General features: G+C 33.5%; 1 protein-coding gene and 1 long non-coding RNA gene across 5 annotated transcripts in view; one reads left to right on the top strand and one right to left on the bottom strand.

Annotated features, from left to right (window-relative positions):
* Positions 1-15,510, top strand: part of MGAT4C (MGAT4 family member C) — a 720,391-nt gene that overhangs the window by 22,374 nt on the left and 682,507 nt on the right. The window lies entirely within an intron of this gene.
* The window catches only part of LOC113602803 (uncharacterized), a 32,620-nt gene continuing 30,966 nt past the window's right edge, over positions 13,857-15,510 (bottom strand). For both annotated transcript variants that reach the window (XR_003424325.2, XR_003424324.2), the window contains one exon: positions 13,857-14,073. This is a non-coding gene — a long non-coding RNA (uncharacterized LOC113602803). The remainder of the gene's footprint in view (positions 14,074-15,510) is intronic.

Raw genomic sequence — 15,510 nt, 5'->3', positions numbered from 1 at the left:
ATATATGGCTTAAATAAAGATTTCACCTTTGGGCTGATAATTTTTTATTGTTGTTGTTTCTTGTCTAATATTATTGAGGATATCCCACCATTGGATATTTTCAGCATTTTTATTCATTAAGCCAAACTTGGCAGAGCTCTATTTAATGTTCCATACGTAGGAAATGGTGAATTATTTATAATAATTATTTAAAAGCAGTCACCAAAAGAATTTCAGCATTACCTAATATTGAAGTTTTCAACACTGTATATCTATTTTCTTAGATATATCTCCCATTTTCATATTCAGAAACAAACCTTATTAAATTTCCTCTGTCTCTGTTGTGTCCCTTCATAAACCAGTCTCTGGTGGAACTTCTTGAAAGCATTTACATCATTTAATTTTTTTTAATGTTTATTTATTTTTGAGACAGAGACAGAGCATGAACGGAGGAGGGTTAGAGAAAGGGAGACACAGAATCCAAAGCAGGCTCCAGGCTCTGAGCTGTCAGCACAGAGCCCCACGCGGGGCTTGAACTCACGGACTGTGAGATCATGACCTGAGCCAAAGTCGGATGCTTAACCGACTGAGCCACCGAGGCACCCTGCATTTACATCATTTTATTATTAAATTCTTTGAAATATTAAATTGGAAGTTACATTTTAAAATTCTTATTTAGTTTGAAAAGCTGTTGATTATGGTCATTAGGGCTGTTCAAATACATTGTGGTTCTCCTTCTTCTAGGCAAATGATTTCAATTTTCTACTACTTGAAAACAGCCATGATCCCTAGATTTGCTTCCATCAATTGAATCAGACATAGTGTCCTATGTCAACTGAAGGTGGGAGGGACTGATTGATGGTGTCAGATTTCAGCATTTCCTTTTCTTTCCTTGATGAAGAAAATTCTGTATGTGTGGAGATTAAACCTTTGTTATCCTTAGTCCTTGAAAATCCATTATAAATGAGACCCTCTTGCCAACCCCCATTGGACTGATCATGAGCAAGAAATATAACCCTTGAAATATGGAGCCACATGTTGTGCTCTTTGTTATGAAACCATATCCTTGGCCATTTATGATACAAAAAAGAAATTATATTTATATGTATATAAATATATATATATACACACACACACACATACATACACACATATATAAAACTTGAAACATAATTATATATCATGTATATATATTTATATTATATTAATAAAACTTGAGACATAATTATGTATATATATTTGTATTATTAAATATTTTATTTATATATATATAATTATGTTTCAAGTTTTCATTTTATGTTATTTATTCAAGTTTTCTTTAAATTCTAGTTAGTTAACATGTAGTGTAATATTGGTTTTAGGAGTAGAATTTAGTGATTCATCAGTTACATAAAATACCCAGTGCTCATCACTATAATTGCCCTCCTTAATACCCATCACCCATTTAGTTCAATAATTTTTTATATTGAATTAGAAACATCATAAATAAATCAAAGTTTCTTTCTTATGGTTTAGATGTATTCGTAAAATCTTTCTAGATGAAGCTCTGATTAAAATTCTCTTCATATTTTCTAGTAATTGCTTTTATAAATAGTAAACAAAAAATGAAAAGGAAGGAATTTTAAAGAAATCTTTCCTCAGGTGGATCTGACAGCTTGTGCCAAAATATCCTGGTACAATCTAATCTTCATAGTACAAAGGTGATGCTCAAACAATGCTTTTTGTTGTTTTGTGTATGTTTTTAAAACAAAACTTTGTAGAAAGCTTTAATCTTTGTAAAACAATCACTGTTACTAAGCACAATTTTTCATACTGGAGAATTGGAAACAGTTTTGTTTTTTATTAAATAACTTTTAAAATCTAAAGCTTTCACAGTGCAAATTAGACTTTCATTATGGTCACATTTTCATTACACAAAAACATTAAACATATTCTAAATTAGCTCTAAGTCCTGCAGGGTGGTTCACAAAAAATGTATGCTTTCAGTAAAATACAAATGAGAGTTGCTGCCTATTATGTGTTGATTTAGTAAGGGACATTAACTGGCACAAGAAAGTTTTGGAAGTCTTTCAGTGAAGAAATACATTTTGTGTTGTTTACTGTGGCTTTTCCCAAATATATTTGATCACAGTATCCTTCTTTCCCAGCACAGATTTTTTTGGGTTGTTGCTGTTGTTGTAGTTTGTTTGTTCATTTGTTTGTTGTCATATCCTATGTCTAGAGGTAGATTTATTGTACTTAGGAGCAGTTGTGTTTCTTGAATTTGAATAGCAAGAATTTTATCAATTCTGGCATATCCGTCATCATTACCCATACTAAAATTACCTTGCTCCATTTTTTTTTCTAATTCACTTATTAGGGCTGCTCATTCTACTTTCCATGCCTCTTGACCTCTCATTTAGAGTTTTCATTTTTTATTCCTCTGTTTTCTTTCATATTTTTTAAATTTAATTATTATTTCAAGTTGTCCTAAACTTTGGCTTTACCTGTTCATTAATGTTTTAAATAGGCCTTTTTAATTTTTCTCTAATACTTATACATTTGTTATGTTTGTTTTAATTCATTATTTTACAACTTTATTTACAAAACATTTTGTATTGTCTTGATGATTATGGTTCTGTTATTAGTCGTGGGAATTCGAATTCTCTTCTTTCTTGCCATTGAATGTTATTTATGATAGAAGTTTTTGTGTGTGTGTGTGTAGGTGTTGTGCAATTTTGGATAAAGTATGTATCTTCAGTGGTACAGTTTTCTCCTGTGTAAATTTGATTTAGTCTCAGTTCTGGTAATACACCTTCAAAGCATCCAACAGATGGATGGCAAAGCACAAATGTCATGGAATACCACTTAGAATAAAAGGGAGCAAATTGTCTATACATGGAATAACTTGGATGAATCTCCAAGGAATCATGCTATATGACAAAGCCAACTCCAAAAGATGGCCAACTGTAGAATTTCATCTAAACATTTAGAAATGACAAAATTTTAGAAATTAAGAACAGATTAGTGCTTGCCAGATATAACAGTTGGAAGTGGAGTTGATGGGTGAGGTGAAGGTAGAATGGCAGGAGGGATATTAGTATTGTTATATAAAGGCAACAGAAAAGACTGTTTTGATGGTTACTGGTCAGGATTTTGACTATGGTGATGCATACAAGAACCTACCCTTGTGACAAAATTTTATAAAACAAAATATACAAACACAAGTATAAGCAAGTAAAAGTGGAACATATTGAATAAATAAGACACTGCGCAATCTAGTCAGATGAGCTTTGAAGGCAATTCCATGTGGTTTAGTTCACAAGAACAGAATATACTCAGAATCAGGGCCCTTACCTGTTTCTCAGACTTCCTCAAAACCAATTTCTGGTTTTGATCTTTATATCTTTCTGAACTCTTGGTCAAACTGTTAACCTTGAATGAGCATAGATCTACATCTCAGGCCATTTCTCCTTCTACCCAGGAGGAAAATAAGATACAGTACCTGGTGTATGCCAAGCAGGAATATTTCTTTTTAGCATAATTCTTAACAGACACAATTTGAAAGAATGCAAAACAGGGCAGTATACTTTTTGCTAATGCCACCATGAATTCCTCTTTCTATCAAAAGTGCTATTACCCCATAAGGCCATGGATACAAGTTAGGAAAAGATGGGAAGAAAACAGAAAATGGTGTAATAGCATCCATTTATCAGGTTATGTCTTTTCACTTGATATTAACCAGATTTTATAATATACTGTTGGGATAGGCAGTGCTATGCATATAGTCTTTTAGCCCTTTGGCCACATAAGAATAAGGGCCTTGGACTTTGAGCACTTCCTTACCACCACAAAGAGTCTTCATTGCCTAGGATGAGCTTATGAAGACTTATGTGGAAATACTTATTCCTGTTTTAGGTTCAGTACATACTCCTTCGTTTTGCTCAAGTGTGTAAAACAAAGTTGGCCCCTTGCCAACCCTTCTGTTGTATCTGTACTCCATAGGAAGAAGATGGGATTCTTTATTCTGTGGCACAAAATGGGTGTGTGCAAGCCCTGTATCAGGAGGGAACCCCTGGCTATAGGGGACCTATACCTTCTCCTGGAGTTGATTCTGCTCTGTCTCTTCTCTGTGTGAGTAAAGTGTTGTTCCATCTAGCACTTGACTGTGCTATGCTTTCCTTGGTGAATCAGATACCAAGATGCAGTGGGAAGAAGTATTTGGGTTTCTACTCTCAGTGATAGACCGCCGATAGGCAACAGAGGCCATTTTCCTGACATATACCATTTCCATTTAATAATAGATTACTGATGCTTATGTGAACCTTATGGTTTAGTGGATCATATTATACCTGATATATGACAAACTTCTCAGATTGGATAGTCACTGACACGTCGTTGGCATCTCTGCTCCCACAATGCCTTCTCAGTGATGCCTTTCCTGGCCACCTACTTAAAATAGCAATACCCACCCACTTCCATAATTCATACACCTTTGTTTTCTTTTTTCCCACAGCATTTACTACTTCTAATATTATATATTTTACCTGTTAATTTATTTTCATTGTCCATGTCCCTCATTACCTTTACTAGGGAGCTTACAGTTTTTTTTTGTTGTTGTTGTTATTTGTTTGTTTGTTATGTTTTTGTTCTTGGATTTCTTTCCTTGCTTATTTTGCCATTGATGTATCCTAGGGAAATATCCTGTACTAGTTGTTCAGTAAATATTCTCTTAGTAAATGGTTCGCTTTCCTTTCTAATCTTACTTCTAATATTGACTATCTGAGTTTCCCCTCTTCATATGCCATAGAAAGAATAGTAATTATCTGTATATAATTATTACATCATGTAAGTTATCTGACTTAATTTGAATATAATATTAGACATAATTTGGGAAAGGTCTGTTATGTTTGATAAAATCTTTTTAAAAGATTCCTTTGTTGGGACAACTGGGTAGCTCAGTCAGTTAATCGTCTGACATCAGCTCAGGTCATGATCTTGCAGTTCACGAATTTGAGCCCTGCATAGGGCTCTATGCTGACAGCTCAGAAATTGCATTCTGCTTCAGATTCTGTGTCTTCCTCTCTCTCTGCCCCTCCCTTGCTCACTCTCTATCACTCTCTGTCTCTAAAAAATAAATATACGTAAAAAAAATTGCTTTGTTGACTCTCTATAATATGAGATATCTAAAATGGAAGAGATTGTGCTGGTAATTTAAATATAGTAATATAAGAGAAAAAAGAAACTTTGTGCAATTGAACCTTATGGGATATATTTAGTTCCAACATAATATGAACACATGCACCAAATATAAATGAAATGTAACAAAATTTGATCAGTAAATAAGGATGGCTAAAGATGGGAGTGCTCTCATTTTTCCAGGTTCTCATACTGAAAACTGCTTTGAACAATCATAAAAAAAAAATTCTTCAGATCTAAATAGTCTTTAAAGCCTCAGTTTTAGAATATTCTCTAAAATGCATTTTCTATGTGCATATTGAAGAGGTTATACCTAAACATGCTTGCATCTCAGAGCTGTTCTTTAATCTGTCATTCTCTCAGTTTTATTTTACACCATTATTATGATGCAGACATTGCTTTAATAATTACAAGAAGAGTATCTCAGATGAGAGAACAATACTAGAAGCTGCTTAAGAGTAAAGCATGTATAATATTTGTCCTAGGTCCTCTTACCTAAGGCTTTTCATGTTTGCCCATAACAGGGAAACATGTGTTCCAGATGTTACAAAAACTAGTATATTTAAATTACCTCTATCTCTTTTGATTTAGATTATTTCTTATTGTGGAGACTCAACAGAGAAATATTTTTTATTTTTTTTTTATTTTCTATTTTTTGAAAGAGAGAAAGAAAGTATGTGTGAGCAGCAGAGGGGCAGACAGAGACAGAGAGAGAGAATCCCAAGCAGACTCCACCCTGTCAGGGCAGAGCCCAACACAGGACTGAATCCCACAAACCATGAGATCATGACCAGAGCTGAAATCAAGAGTCGGATGCTTAATTGACTCGGACACCCAGGCACCCCAAAGCAATCTTTATAAAGTTTGTATCGAACAAAGTAACAGACATTTCCCAAACTGTTGTTAATGTTATATTCAAATTTGAATTCAGATAACTTACAACAGGGAATGATTATATGCAAATTATAACAAGCAGAAATCACTAGAAAAACATGTAAAAGAGGAAGAGTCATGGTGATTGTGCTGGTGAGGGCAAAAGAAAGTGAGGAAGTGTCAGGAGTGATAAATAGATAATTATCTCAAATATCTAGTCTACAATTACAAAAACTAAATCCTTTTATCCCTATTGATTTTCACATTCTGAACTTCACCTTACTATAATTCAGATTTTGCTCATTAATTTTGTCGCTGGTTATTTTAATTGGGCAAAGTCTGCGAGGCAAATTGTATTGTTTAAGCAAAGATCCATCCTGTAAGGTGACTCTGGTTTAGTGGCTTGTGCTATTCCCAAATGAAACTTGTTTTTCGAGAGGTAGCAACACTTGGAACTCTTGGTTCATATACATTAAAAAAAACAAACCAAACCAAACACTGCCGTATTTAAATCAATAAAATAACTTGTTTTTTACAGAATATTTCATTTAATTCACCTTTGTATTTCTTCGAGACTGCATATCTGACAGCAACTCACAACATGATAACTAGTTAAAGTAGAAATAATGGATACATTCTTAATTTATTTTTATTTTTTTATTTTTTGGATGTATTTTTTAAAGGCAGAAGAAGAGCCAGTGTTGGAAGCTCCACTCCTCAGCCTTTATTACAATGGTATACTTCATTTTTTTTTTCACTTTCTCTCAAGAAAAGCAAATCAAAGTTTGTCTACTTTTCTACACATATTGCTAAGATTTAAGATTCCTGTGTTATCGCACAACTGTAAAATGCTTTGCAGAGAAAGGATAAATCATTAACCCCCAAAGGAGTTCAGAATATATTACGAAAGACTGTCATTTAAAATTGAGTTATAAATTTAGAGTTGAATTAAAAAATTCTCAGAATTAAGCCTGGGGAACATAGGTTTATTTACTTGTTCTATGCGTGAGAAAGTTGGAGGATAGAATTGTTCCTCAGGCAAAGACACACCTAACCAGATACTAATCTAGAACATTAAGTGGGAAGTATGCTTATCAAGTATGCTTATCAAGTTGGGAAGAACATGCTGATAGAGAAAACAAGACAAACTAGAGAAAGGCTGGAATAAATTGAGAATTATGAATAAATGTAAAAGGTGAATGTATTTTTAATATAATGTATTGTTGTTAGCTAACATACAGTGTATACAGTATGTTTTCATTAATTGAAAGCTAGAGAACAGTTTAAATTATCAAAAGAGTGAGAAGAGGGCTGGAGGATGTATTTATTTATATGCTTTGTAAATTAAAGGTAAGAAATATTCAAAGAGAAGCAGATACTGTACAATGAATATTGGGTCGTGTATATTCTTGAAGCAAGCTTCACAACAACATTGGGTGCAGTGATTCTATTTTTTTTTAAGATTTATAATTTTCACAATGGTATTGGCTTTTATATCACCAAAATATAGCTATAGTCACAACAATGAAACTTTATGAATCTGATACTTTATCATATCAAACCAAAGAGAATCTTTGATGTTGGTACTCAGTAAATTTTGCCCCAATTTATCAGCTTGTCTTAATTTACTGAACTTAACTTATTAGACTTCAGGGCAATTAAAGAAGATTTCAGAATTCCCTCAGAGGATTCTTTTAAGCACACATTTAAGAGGAATCTTTTTTTAAATTTTAAATCTTTTTTTTAAATTTTTTTTGCATTTATTTATTTTTGATAGAGTAGGGGGAGGGGCAGAGAGAAAGGTTGAGACACAGAATCCAAAGCAGGCTCCAGGCTCTGAGCTGTCAACACAAAGACCAACGTGGGACTCAAATTCACAAACCATGAGATCATGACCTGAATCGAAGTCTTACCCTTAACCGACTAAGCCACCCAGGTGCCCCAAGAGGAATCTTTTATTTGAGAATATGCATGGTATTTTTGGTGCTTTCTATTAAGAAAAATCTTCTGTCATGATTTTAAAAAATAGTATTTTAAAGAAGAATCAAAATTATCTGTATTGTAGTAATATGTTCTAGATTTTAACTTCTTACTAAATATTAACATTGGGTTAAGTCCCAATTTTTGGAAAACAGACTATAACTGAATGAATGATGAAAATAAGTGGTAGAAAAAAATTAAGCCCTTTTACTTCTTTAGAAAATAAACATAAATAAAATATTTCTAAAACCAAATTTTTTTTAAATTTCTGATAATATAAATGAATATATAAAATAATTCCTAGTTTATTTATGAGAGATTTTAAAGTATATTTAAAGCAGTATCAAGTTCTACATAAAACGTCAAAAAATATTCAGTCACACTGAAAGTAATTTTGATATTAATATTAAAAATGTATTATAACTCTAAGTAATCAAACACAAATCTATTCTCTTGCAAATATACTTAATTTTTACTATGGTACCATAATAGCATAGCTTCTTTACTTATCTGTGTAAATGTATATTATTTCTTTAATATGGTTTTGAATTTAGAATGTTGTATATATATGGAAACATAAACACAAACATTCCTACACCTCTTACTCATTTCCCAAATTCATGGCCTATTGATTTAATTTTCACATTGTTTTTTTTATTAGTGATATGTGGAAGAATTTTCCAACTTTTTTTCAAGATTTGCCCATATTCATGTTTTAGTTTTCAATTCAACTAAATCTATAAAAAAAGTCACAAATAGAAGAAGATTCAATGATTATTTACATTATCCACAACTCAATTAGTAAATAAACTGAATTAATAAAATAGTGAGAATTTTTATGTGCCAAAACAAAACAGATTTATTATTACACATATGTAAGAAATATTGACAGGTGTATAAATGTGTACTCAAAAATGTTTGTTAATTGAAAGTAAATGAGTGTGTGTGTAATTTTAAATCATTATTTTATTCATAGTTTTGATGTCATCCAAGCTTTTTTTTCCTGGCATAATGCCTAATTTCAGTAAAAATGCCCATATTCATTTCAGATATCTTTCACCTTTAGTAGAAAACTTACATAAAATTAAAACTAAGTAGAAAATGCTATTAAGACCCAACATTATTAAAAGTGCTAATAGCAACAATATAAATAGTATTTTACATTTGGAAAAGAGTACCTAGCTTAGATCATTTATTTGTAATTTGCACTGAGTTGGTGAAGATTTAGATTGCCTTAATTACTCAATAAATCACTGCCCCTCTGAGTAATGATACACTCCTCTGAACAGCAGTAGCATCTTTAGGTAACACTGAGAAAGATTAAACTAAAAACTGAACCCTGCATAATTATCTTTAAAACAAGTGTTAATAAAATCCAAAATTCACTAGCTACTTAAATAGGTCAGATTCCAAAGTTAGAAGACAAATATGGGGCAAGTTGTTATTTTCTATCAGGTAAATGATAGGTTGTTGTGAGCCTGAGGAAACTTCAAAATTGGAGAAATGGAACGCTCTCATTAATTAGATTTTTGAGGCAATTAAATTTTACCCGGAGAAAAGTATTTATTTTATTCATTTTTCTAAAATGCAGAAATTTGCAGTATTTGTCTGAGTCCATACGTTTGCTCGAGATATTTTTTTTCTTTTCTCTTTTACTTAAAAAAATTATTTATTTATTTATTTATTTATTTATTTATTTATTTAGAGAGGAAGGGGCAGAGGGAGAGGGAGACAGAGAATCCTAAGCAGGCCCTACAGTGTCAGTGCAGAGCCCTACACAGTCTACAAACTGTGAGATCATGACCTGAGCCAAAATCCAGAAGCCAAGGCTGAACTGTTTGAGCCACCCAAGTGCCTCTTTCTTTCTTTCTTCCTTCCTTCCTTCCTTCCTTCCTTCCTTCCTTCCTTCCTTCCTTCCTTCCTTTCTTCCTTTCTTTCTTTCTTTCTTTCTTTCTTTCTTTCTTTCTTTCTTTCTTTCTTTCTTTGTATTAGGGGCTTTATATTCTGTCAATGACTTGAATTCTAGATGTAGATGTATCAGGGACAATATATGTTTATGTGGATATCCTAGGAGGCTTACTCTTTTCTGGTGAAATCTCCAAGAGCAGCCGATCACTTAGCAAAGTCTAGTCTGTGTGGACTTATCTTTCTGTGCAAGAGTGTCATTCTTCTCTCTCAAAATTTTGCTCGGGGATACGTTTTATTATGTATATACTGATTTTTAAACAATGAATCATTATTAAAGATCTTAGTGAATGTTTAAAAACTTAGTCCATCAACTTAAAGTTATGTTTTATGTAGTAGGGATGAATAGTACTTAGATGTTCAATAAATATGACTTTATTTTCTTTAAATTGACCTCATTTTGAATGGGCTCATGATCCTATCAGCCTGGAAGAAAATATTACCTTGGTTGTTTGTGAGACCTTCATTAGGTATGGAGGCATTATGCTATTTTTCTTGTCTATGGTGGACATAAGAATTTTTGTCAACACTGGTAAACCCAAATTGCTATGTCCCAGTTTCTTTGTAAGCACCATGCACCGATTCCTTTTGGGTATTTTGACTGCTCTCCACTGTGCCACTCAGGACCTTTGAAACCTGTATTTCCCTTGCTTCTGGGATCTCAGTCCATGCTCTTTTCCCCAGCCAGGGGATTGGGCTCCTCTCCATGAATTAGGTAATTCTCTCCCTCTTGATGTTTCCTTCAAAGGTCTTTCTCCATCTTTATGGATTCTCAGAAGCACTTTGTAAAAATTCTTTCAGTGGGTTTAGATCTATGGAAATAGCTAAGACAAGGTGGTTTGGTTGGCAACTTTGCTTTCCTGCCGGTCACAAACCTATCTATAGATAAGGAAGCCCAGACATTGACTCTTGAATGGGAGCATAAAAAATTAACAGTGCATAGAGAATAAAAAGAATCTCTCATCCTCAAAGTATGAGCATACTGCCATTTAATTGTGCATAATAAATAAAGCTTTTTAAATTATTATCTGAAATATATATATATTTTTTTCCTTCTCAAGCCCCACACCTGACTTTAACCTTTATATTCACCTGATATGTAAGAGAAAACCAAACAACTATGAATATAAACTACCATTGTTTCTTTAAGTTAAAGAAATATCTTTCTGGAAAATATGCAATACTCAACTTCTATGAGTCTCTGTTCCTTTCAAGATGGTGTTAGATGTCAGATGCATGTGACATTCTGGATAATTGCTGTGGAGAGCCTCGTCTGCTTTTGATACTGGGAAGAGACCTGTATTCTCTGGCTTTCAGAGAGATTGTTTGGTACCTGTTGCTTATGTCTAAGGTCCTGATCATTTTCCTCATTTATAATACCCACAGATAACACCCCATCTTGGTCCTAACCCTAGCCCTTCTCAGCACCTACTGGTTCCAAAGCACGCAGGAACTTCTGCATCCATATATGCTGTGTTTAGACTAGAGAGAGTTAGAAGAGCTTCCACAGGCTCATCTCCGTGGGAAATTCCCAATAGCCCACAGATGCTATTGTCTACATGATGCGGAGATTGGTTTTCCGGTGTCTTTTTTTTTTCCTAGAGTAGTGTTTCTTAACACTAACTGAACATTCAAAAATGCTTGGTAACTCTTTAAAAAATATGGGCAAGCAGTCTTCATTACCAGAGATTGAATTTATAGGTCTGTAGTAGGGCCTTGGTATTGATAAAGTCTTGGGCTTGCCATTACCCCTTTCTCTATGGAAAAGGTTTCTGTATGTCATATGTGATGTCTTTCCTATTGTGAGTCAGTATTAATGGTGTCAGGGATATCCCCCTTCAAAATTATGGGACAGAATCTATGATTTAGCCTATAACAATTGGCTTTTAATGTATTAATGGGATATAATGAAACATAAAACTCTGTAACTTTTTTTGGCAAAGTGTATTTCAAGATCATTGCTTTGGTATACATGTAGACAAGAAGCAAAATCAAAATGAAAACTACTCTTGAAACTTAAATCTAGCCATGGATGCTTTGTTCCAGCCAGCACTGGCCCTGTTTCTTCTCCCTGGACTGAGAGAATTATAATAGGTCTTAGACTGTCAGGAACATAATTAGTGGGAGAAATGAAAATTCATTAAGGTAGTACACTTTAAATGTTAATTCTGGCTACATTATCTGTTCACAGATATATTCAATAACAGCCATCACATGTATTCACATATTCTAGTAATTAGGACTTTGAGCTCTGCCCTTACACAAACCTAGTTTGAATTCTAGCTCAACCATTCACTGGTTAATTGCTTCAGAGTAGCTCTTTAATTTCTTTGTGCCTCCTTTCCTTATCTTCTGGGAAATAACACCTCACATTTTCTGCTGCACCATTCTACTATTTTCAGCACATGTGCTTTGTAAAGGAATGTCCTCATTATCTTCTCAAAGAATGAATGACACTACAGTATAATGGTTACTTTGTAGACTTTAGAGCCAGACAAATTTCTGATCAGATTCCAGCTCTTCTACTTGACATCTGTGTGAATGTTGCCGGTAAACATTGTTGCCACTCTATGCCTCAATTTTCTCACCAATATAATGTGAATAGTAATAGTGCATTATATATTATGGTTATTGTGGAAATCTATAAATTACTCTAGCCCAAGTCATCAGAATTTGAAAGTAAGTAGTATAAATGGTCATTGCTACTATTATGATTGTGATCTTTATTATTACTTTTCACACAGTTTTTTGTTACAACTAGTGCAAGTCAGCCAGCACGTGCCAAACTGATTGTGTCAGAAATGAGTGCCTTTCAATTTAGACAGTGAGAATCAAGCCAAAATATTGATCGGATGGATGACTTCAACATGTTGAGGGAGAAGAAATTTCTCTTTCCTCTAGATTTTGAGTTAGTAGTGTGTCCAGTTGGACTTACATAGCCATCCTGTGATCATGAGGGGTGAAATAATGACAATTAATGAAAAAGGGGAGATTCAAAGTGAGAGGCTAGAACTATAAATTTTGTTTATAGGTTTTAAGCCCGTTAAGACAACTCTCTTCCAGAAAATTTTATTTGTGTAAGCCAGTAAATGTCTTATTTGCTTAAACAAATTTGAATCAGGTTTTCTGTTTCATTGTAACCAAAGAGACTTAAGATTTACAAAGCCTGTCCTATAACCGTCTTGTGAATCTTATGAGATAGTTTTCATAGTGTTCAGGATAGACTCTGCCATTTAATAATTCTGAGTACTTTTTAGCTGTTATTAATAGCAAAATTATTTAATGTTAGCAAAAGGTTTGATGAATACCTGACATCAGATGGCATTTTAAATTATGAAAATAAATTTCTTGCTCTACATTGTTTTTATTCTGAGTCTGCCCTGCTTTGTTTACTCTTAAGCTTTTATTTTTTTACACAGAAATTACTCAAACATAAATACATTTCTTACCAGCTATACTTTTTCAAGTAATTGAAAATATCTTCTTTAAGCTCTCCAAGAATAATCTAATCATTGTTTTCTCAATATAAATGATTGATTTTATGGGCTTGCTACAAAAGCATGAGAAGCTTATTCTTTTCAAAAACCCTTTCTAAGTCACAGTTACTTTGTGTGCATTGATTTATGATTTCCTTCACAAGGTAACAAAGCATTTTCTACATAATGCTGTCTTGCACTAACATCTGTACTACAGTAACTCTTTCACTGGATGGATCTTTTGATTTTTCATTCTTTCTTTGAAAACTACATATATGAAGCAAAATACTGTTTTCTTCTGACTCCCATTGTCTATGTGAAATGTCATATAATGTAATTCTGTTGGTTCTGAATACGAGTGCTTTGGGTCTTAAGCGATAGTAAACAACTCTAGCCTACTTTAGGGAAACAAAAGGATTTTATTGAAAGGATTCATGGCAATTCATAAACCAAAAAGAGAACAAAACAACCAGCTTTTGCAAAGGACAGGACCCAGGAAAGTTGGCAGGAAAGGAGGGAAATCTGTCCGTGACACTGCAATTGGTGTGCTTCATCTCCTCCCATTTTCCCTCCTGTGTCAGTGGCTGGGATTCAAATTCCTGGGAGACAAGGTCTGAGTGGCCTGTAGTGAAAAAGAGCACTTCCAAAAGATGATTCAGGACATTTTTACACAAAATAAATAAACAAGAATAAAATAAAAGTAGGTAAGAGCTGCAGGGTAATCAAACCCAAGGTACCCATTCTAACACATAACCCAAACACTTTAGCTGGATATTCAAGTCACTCTCCTTCATAACCCCAGTTTCTCTTTTAAGCCTTATCCCATTTATCTATCCATGATATATTCCCTAGCCAAACTGCAGACCTTTCTTTATTCCAAACACAGTCCTCACCTTCCTAACTTCAGTGGCTTTTATAGAATTTTCTCGTCTTCTGAGTGAGCTACTTGAACCCCTGAAATTCTTCCTAGCAAGTTCTACTTCTAATTCTTTCTTCTTCAAAATTCTTTCTCCATCCTTACTAAACCATAAACTCCTTGAGGACAGGATCCATGTTCACATGAAATTTTTCATAGCAAGTAATGCCGTGGCCTAGAACAAATATAGTATTGAATGAATAGTACATTTTTGCCAAATCCTGGCAAATCCTCCTTTATGACCCCTCCTACATCTGTCTCCTCTGATTTCTCTGTCCTATGTTATCAGGTCAGGCTCTGTTATTATTTCTGTTAATGAATGATTTCATCTTGGTCTCCACGCTCATAAATTCTCTCCATTCCAGCCTATACTAAACACATCAATACTTGTAATTTTTTTTTTGTCTTACTCTTGCTTATTGATTGTGGAATTGATTTTAATAACACAAATTTCTAAAGTCCCCTGCTCTAATTACAACCAGAATTTCTGGTTCTTTTACCTATTGATGAATTTATTTATTTTTATTAATTTACTTCTTTAAGTTTTTTATTTATTTTGAGAGAACATGAGTGTGTGTGTGTGCAAGTGGGGAAGGGGCAGAAAGAGAGGGAGAGAGAAAGAATCCCAAGCACTTTTAGTGCAGAGCCCGACGTGGCTCTCAAACTCAAGGACTGTGAGATCATGACTTTAGCTGAAATCAAGAGTTGGATGCCTAACCAACTGAGCCACCTACCCATTACTAATTTAAGAAAGTATTCATTTACACATTATTTTACTCATTACTTAACCTATTTTATTTTATTAAGTTTACATTCCCCATAGTAGAACTACTTTTTCTCTCCTATTATAAATCATGTTCACCTACATTTCCAACCATATTTTGTTTCCTGTATCTGGAATAGCTTTCGAATTGGCATGTTCAAATCATACCCATGTATTTCAAGGTCTTCCATGAAATTATAACTTATTCATTTTTAAAGTCAGAGTCAAGGCATCACTACAAACTAACATTTAAAGATGCAAGAATGTATAACTTCCCAGTTTAGGTCTGAAGTTTAAGGTGAACTTACTGCTTATGAAAAGAGAAATGACTTAATTCAATGAAATGCACAAATATTGATAACGTCTCTGTGCATAGCGTT

The sequence above is a fragment of the Acinonyx jubatus genome, chromosome B4, assembly GCF_027475565.1.
Source record: "Acinonyx jubatus isolate Ajub_Pintada_27869175 chromosome B4, VMU_Ajub_asm_v1.0, whole genome shotgun sequence".
In the NCBI taxonomy this organism is placed as follows: domain Eukaryota; kingdom Metazoa; phylum Chordata; class Mammalia; order Carnivora; family Felidae; genus Acinonyx; species Acinonyx jubatus.
This window is presented reverse-complemented; position numbering and strand designations above follow the sequence as displayed.